Here is a 7,536-nt window from a genome sequence, read left to right on the forward strand (position 1 = left end):
TTGCTGCGGTATCAGCCACCTACACGATCTCACAGTGAAGAACTCTGAAGCTTTACTCAAAACAATCAAAAATAAAGAGAGAAAAATGTTTTCCAGAAATTTCTAACCGAAGTCTTGCATTTCTGCAGTGTCTAGTTGTGGTCATGCTACACTGACCCATTGGCAGCCAACGTTCTCTCTCGGTGCCCTATGCAGTAATTTATATTTTGTGGGCATTCCTGTCTGTAAAGTCCCATTGTATATGATACAAAATATAACTTACCACTAGGCCAATGTTTGTCTAATATAGGCTACAGAATTAAGATCAAAAGTCATCAAATTCTGCCACCGAGATTAGCGTCTATAGGGAGTTATTGCCTAAGAAGGAACTTTTGAATGTGTCTGGAAGATTCAGCTGCCCGAATACATAAGAAGGATGAAGAAAATGGCCGGCGCCGCGGCTCACTAGGCTAATCCTCCGCCTAGCGGCGCCGGCACACCGGGTTCTAGTCCCGGTCGGGGCGCCGGATTCTGTCCCGGTTGCCCCTCTTCCAGGCCAGCCCTCTGCTGTGGCCAGGGAGTGCAGTGGAGGATGGCCCAGGTGCTTGGGCCCTGCACCCCATGGGAGACCAGGAAAAGCACCTGACTCCTGGCTCCTGCCATCGGATCAGCGCGGTGCGCCGGCCGCAGCGCGCCGGCCGCGGCGGCCATTGGAGGGTGAACCAACGGCAAAGGAAGACCTTTCTCTCTGTCTCTCTCTCTCACTGTCCACTCTGCCTGTCAAAAAAAAAAAAATAAAAAAAAAAATAAAATAAAAAAACTTTATTAAAAAAAAAAAAAAAAAAAGAAGGATGAAGAAAATGGTGCATAGTCAGCAGTTCATCATGTCAACGTCAGATGAATGACTTCCCTGAAATCTAGTCCTGCTGAACCCTTTAGTAGAGTTGCTATTTTACCAACTTCACGATTGCATTCAGCGTGTGTTTGTAGAGTGCTACTGGGGTCTTCCTCCAGAGGAGTGGGACTATGCTCTGTGTGTTGCCCATCTCCCTTGCAGGGAAATGAGATCAACTTCTGTCAAGGGGGTGTAATTGCATGGCTGTGTTCCTAAAGGCCCACCCAGGTCCTGTAGGTGCCTTTGTCCTGATGGCTTAATGCAGACAACGGCGCTGTAACCTCGGAAGGGCCAGTGTTGAAGCTGGGGGAACCCGGGATGGGGGAGCTGGGATTCCCTGGTTAGAGAAGAGCCAGCCAGCAATCGTGAACTCTGCCCTGGCTATGACATGAGTAGGAAATAGGCTACCATTCTCTTATGACAGCGGGATTTCAGGGTTACAGTGCCTAGCATTTCCTTAATTATTTCTTGTATTTCTCTGACTTCCATGAAACGTTCAAGTAACAAACACGTGCTCCTAGGCTGTAAGCTTCACCATGAGATTTGGATGGGGCTTAGGTGTACCACTAGAAGATTCTTTTCTCCTAACACTTGTTTTTAAAAATTTCATTTCTGGGGGCCAACGTTGTGGTGCAGTGGGCAAAGCTGCTGCCTGAGATGCCGGCATCCCATATGCACACTGGTTTGGTCTGGCTGCTCCGCTTTCAATCCAGCTCTCTGCTAATGGCCTGGGAAAAGCAATAGAAAATGGCCCAAGTATTCGGGCCCCTACCACCCATGTGGGAGACTCGGATGAAGCTCCTGGTTTTGGCCTGGTCCAGCCCCCGCTGTTGCTGCCATCTGGGGAATGAACCAGTGGATGGAAGGTCTCTCTCTTTCTCTCCTACTGTCTTTGTAACTCTGACTTTCAAATAAATAAATCCTTAAAAAAAACCCTCACTTTCCTGCTGCTTTCCAAGTTTATATTTACACGTGTGCGCGTGCACACACACACACACACACACACACACTGTTCAATTCTTCCTTTCATTTTGGTAGAATTGTAAATTTAACAGACACTTTTCAGGTCAGTCCTTGGCAGTGACCATTGATTCTCGGGCAATCTGAGGCCACATCCACCCCAAACTTTGGTGAAAAACTCACTTTTGGTGCCTGGGACCCCAGATGCAATTTTCATGACATTGAAACAGCTCATCGCTCTGGATCCAAATACGAGCAATGAGGGGCGCCAACCCCAAACCTGCTTTCCTCCCACCTCCTGTCTTGGGATTCCAGGCTAGAAGGTGGGCCCTGCCAGTGACAGAGGCACGGCAGCCGTCCCCAAGTTGTTCATGGCGTTGGAGGCCGAGGTAGGCTCTCCAGAAGGAAAAACTCTGTCTCCTGGATTCAGCAGAGGTTACACACCCCGCCTCACCTTTGACCCTGAGGCCTTGGGCATTTGAAAACAAAAATGTCAAGCTTGGAAGTTTCAAATCAAGTAGCTATATTTGCAGAGGAGATAAATCTTCATTGCTCTGATACTGGCAACCTTGGGACACTGAACTCCAGGTGAGGGAAAGAACACCCCTGGGACACCTGTGCGCCCAGATAGCTCCTAAGTCAGACAAATGAGCTCACATTGACTTAACCTTCAGAGAGCCTGGCGGCCCCTTCTGGCCCCATCGTGGGAGGGCCCCTGATGGGAGGACGACGTGCTCCACTGAGGACCCAAGCTTTTCTGAACAGAAAAATATGGCGACGATCTGGGGGCTGTGTGGCTTTACAGCTTTCTGAGTAGTTCTCTCACCTGATGGAGGGCGGGGGGCGGGGTGCTAGCTCACCAGGGAGTCAGCCCTTCTCTGTTAGGCAGGAACTTGGTTTACTTTGTGGAGTAGGATAACCACCATGCTCCCAATTACACAACCTTCATTATTTAGGCTTCCATATATTTAACTTTATTGCATTTACTCTCCCATTGAGCCAATGGTAAATTAACTCATTTTTCTTAAGAACATGTTGAGACTCAGAGAGTGTAAGCTATTAGTTCTTTAAATGTTTGGTAGAATGCAGCAGTAACACCAATAGGTCTTGGGCTTCTCTCTGATGCAAGACTTTTTATTAGTGATTCAATTTCCTTACCCCTTGGTAGTAGGGTTTTCTATTTCATCATTGTTCAGTTGTGATAGTTCTTATGTGTAGAGAAATGTATCCATTTCTTCCATTATCCAATTTGTTGGCTTATAATTCTTTTTCATTTTTTAAAGATTTATTTATTTATTTGGAAGTCAGAGCTACAGAGAGAGCAGGAGAGAGAGATCCTCCATCCACTGGTTCACTCCCCAGGGGGCTGCAACGGCCAGGGCTGAGTCAGGCTGAAACCAAGGAGCTTCATCCAGGTCTCCCACTAGATGGCAGCACTTGGGCCATCCTCTGCTGCTTTTCTCAGGCTGTTAGCAGGGAGCTGGATCGGAAGTGGAGCAGCCGGGACAGAAACCGGTGCCTACAGGGGATGCCGGCACTGCAGGTGGTGGCTTTCCCCTCTATACAACAACACAGGTCCCTGTCATATAATTTTTAGTAATAGTATGCTATTTATTGTCCCGTCCCGTGGGACGTCAACTAGGGCCAAGCACCTAGAAGGAGGAATGAAAGGGACAGTAGACACAAGGAAGGCAGCAAGACGAGTTCTGATCAAGCTGCAAAGTTTATTTCTTACACAGGGGTTTATATACTTCTTAGGGGAAGCAGCAGGGGGTGGGAAAGAGGGGCTGTTTCAAGATATGTCAGGGTTGAAGGTCAGGTGGCAGGACATAGTTATCGCAAGCAGGCACCTGTTATCTTAACCACAGGATGTTCTTTAGTTATCGCAGAATGTTTCAGCCCTCAGGGCAAGAGGCTATGCAGGCACCTTTCCACGCCTAGAGCCATTAGGGAGGGGGAGAGTGTCCCCAACAATTTATACCACATTATATTTCTGTGGTATCACTTATAATGCTTCCTTTTTCATCTCTAAATTTATGTATTTAGGTGTCCATTCTTTTTGTTCTTAATTTGGGTAAAGGTTTGTCAATTTCGCTCATCTTTTCAGAACCCTAACTCTTCATGGTGGGCACTTGACCTAGAAGTAAGCTGCATCCCAGCCGTGAAGGCACACCCCAGATTGGAGTTCCTATGTCCCCACCCCAGACCCACCCCCAGTGCCAGCCTCCTGCTAATGCGGACCCTGGGAGGCAGCAGATGCTAGCTCAAGTAGTTGGGTCCCTGCTACCCACAGGAGAGATCAGAATTGAATTCTTGGCTCCCAGATGGTCTGGTCCAGTTCTGGCTGTTGCAGATATCTGGGAATTGAACCAGCAGACAGGAACTCCCTTTCTCTATCTTCCTCTCTCTGTGTGTCTCTCTCTGCCTCTAAAATAAATATTCCTGGCCCCAGGCTTTGGATCGGCTCGGCTCAGGACTTTGAGGCCATTTGGAAAGTGAACCATCAGATGGAAGATCTGTCTCTCTCTCTGTCTCTACCTCTCTCTGTAACTCTCTCATTCAAAAAAGTTTTTAAAAATAAAATAAATAAAAATTTAAAACAAAATATTTTTGTTGATCTGTATATATTTTAGTCTCTATTTCATGCAGTCTGCTCTGATTTCTTTCCCTTAACTTTGGGCTTAGTTTCTTCTCGAGGTGCATCACTGGGCTATTTATTTTTATATTTGTCCTTTTTTCATTTTTTTAAAAGATTTATTTATTTATTTGAAAGTCAGAGTAACACAGAAAGAGGAGAGGAAAAGAGAGAGAGAGAGAGATTGAGAGAGAGAGAGAGCTTCCATCCGATGTTCACTCCCCAGTTGGCCTCAATGCCCGAAGCTGGGCCAATCCGAAGCCAGGAGCCAGGAGCTTCTTCCAGGTTTCCCACACGGGTGCAGGGGCCCAAGGACTTAGGCCATCTTCTGCTTTCCCAGGCCATAGCAGAGAGCTGAATGGGAAGTGGAGTTACCTGGTCTTGAACCGGCACCCATATGGGATGCCGGCGCTTCAGGCCAGGGTGTTAACCTGCTGCGCCACAGCACCAGCCCCTTTTTTTTCTTTTTTAATGTAGATATTTATCACTATGACATTCCTCTCAGCACTGATTTTGTTGTGTTCCATAGATTTTTGGCACTTTGTGTTTCTATTTGCTTTGTGTCAAGACTTTAATTTCCATTTGACTTTCTTCATGGACCCATTGGAGATTCAGGACTAGGTGGTTGAATTTCAATGTATTTGTAAAGTTTCTGGATTTCCTTTTGGTGTTGATTTCTATTTTTCTAACATTGTGGTTAGAAAAGGTGGTTTTGATCTTCTTATATTTGATAAGTCTTGCTTTGTGGCCTAACGTGTGATCTCTCTTGGCAGGTGTTCTGTGTGCTGTTGAGACGCTCATATACAAATGACAAACCCATGGCTAACATATTAAATGGTAAAAAGCTGGAAGCTCTCCTCCTAGAGCTGGAACAGGATAAGGATGCCCACTTTCCCTGCTTCTATTCCACATAGTGTTGAAAGTCTCAGCTACAGCAATAGGCAATAGAAAGAAAAAAAAAAACAGGTATCCAGACTGGAGAGCAGGAAGTCAAATTGGTCCTGTTGCAGACAACATGATCTTCTACAGGGAAAGCCCTAATGACTCCACCAAAATGACTGTCGTAACTGAGAGACGAATTCCATAAAGTTTCAGGATACAAACTGGTAGTATTTCTATACATTAAGAGTGAACTATCTGAGAAAGAAATTAAGCAAGCACCCTTATTTATGATCACTGTAAAAATTATATACTGAAGAATAAATTTAACGAAGGTCTAGTGAGTGCTCACCCTGTATTTGTACATAATATTCTGGAAAACACTATCATTGTACTGTATTTGAGATTCAAGGTGTTTTGGGAGTTCAGAGCAGTGCATGTTTGTCAGTACTGTTAAACTCTTGCTATGGAAAGCTACGACACTGCCTCGTGTTCTAGTCGGCCCCAGCGGAAGGCAGTCGCTTCTGCTAGGCGCCAGGTAATCAACTGGAACACTTAAACATTTAAAAAGTGAGTTTTTTTTTTTAGTGAACCAGAGTCAGCATAATAAAGAAACCCCCGGTTTTAACTCTACATGGAAAGTGATTTTGAAATGACCAACTGACTCTTTTCCTCGGTTTTCTGATCTCCGAAGTCCTTTTCTGTCTATAAAGCCAGCCTTCACTCAGCTCATCAGCACACTCATTCTACTTTACAGAATTATCCTGCATGTAATGTGATGGTGTCTACTCCTGGAATTGCAAATAAAAGCCAAAAAGATCCTTAAATTTGCTGTAATTTTGTCTTTCGACATTGTGTAGACGGTAGGCAAATACAGTGTTTTTTACTTCTTAGCGTTTAAGAAGTCCACTTTCAATGTCTCCCAGCTATCGTTTGGTCATGAAAGGGAGATTTAGGAGGAAAATGAACTCCTTTGAAGAGTCTCCAATTTTGACCCCCATTACATATTCTAGGCTCGACTCTTAGCATCCTACAGCAGGGATGGCAAGGCTCCACAAAGGCTGCGGAGTAATCTGGCAGAGCAAAAGGAGGAGATGGGAAATTCCACGTCCGTGATGTCCCTTGTAGAACCTAGATCCACCTCTAGGTGGCACGAGATCTTAGGAAGTTGTGTTCATACAGCGTCTCTGCACTCCTAAGCTTCATCTGAAAAAGGGAATGAAAGGAACTCCCTCTAAGCTGTTGTCAATATTAAGTGAGTAAGTGCATATAAAGCATGCAGAAATCTGTGCCTCCCACACTCTGAGCATAATGCATGTGTTGCGACAAACAAAAGCATGGAGTTGACAGTCAGTTGCTCAAGGGAGCATCCTGAACCGAATAACCTAATGCAATCAGCTCTTGACACCCAATCTTGGAAAAAAGAAATATGGTCCACAAGAAGGCACTGAAAAACATATTTTGAAGATGGATAATTTAAATAGGAATTGGCTCACCATTTCAACTGACATGGAGCTCCTGCCTAGTGATTTGGGGTGCCAAAATTAAGAATATTCCTTTAAAAATTACCGAGCTGAGAAATAGGTAAGTAATTTAATTAAATGACTCAGGGAAAACAATTACAGCAACTTGCAAATGGCTTCATTCTGATGAAGGTGTTTGCCCTTCTTAACAAAGGGTCTTTAACAGAAGTGTTTTGAAAAATTAAATTGACAATCCTTTAAAATCTAGCTTGTAACCCAAGTGAATTTTCAGACAACCATTTTTACATCAATGCTGTTATTCATTACTCATGGTCATTATTTACACTAATTGAAGGTTTCCTGAGGTGCCCTTGGTCATTATAATTGCAAACACTTATCAAGCATGCATATGTGTTAGGCGGTGTGCTTGTCTCTTTGCAGAGATACAGGGATTAAAAAATGCCTTCTATAGGCTGAAGATGCCAAACATCTGGCTCTGATCGCCAACTTTGTGCTCACATATTTCACTGTCTCATCCTGTGTCCTGGAGTGAGCCCTGACTGGCTTAAGCCAATGAGTACATTCCGCTTTCATTGCCATAGGCCAGTGAGAGAGAATCTCAGGAGTTTTTTTGAACACTGGGAAGGGAGACACATTTTCTCCCTCTTACTGGACGTGAAAGGGGAGGTCTGCAGCTCAGATTGTGTAACTGGCTCCCCTTCAAC

The sequence above is a fragment of the Oryctolagus cuniculus genome, chromosome 15, assembly GCF_051225735.1.
Source record: "Oryctolagus cuniculus isolate XC-2025 breed Fujian yellow rabbit chromosome 15, ASM5122573v1, whole genome shotgun sequence".
Classification (NCBI taxonomy): Eukaryota; Metazoa; Chordata; class Mammalia; order Lagomorpha; family Leporidae; genus Oryctolagus; species Oryctolagus cuniculus.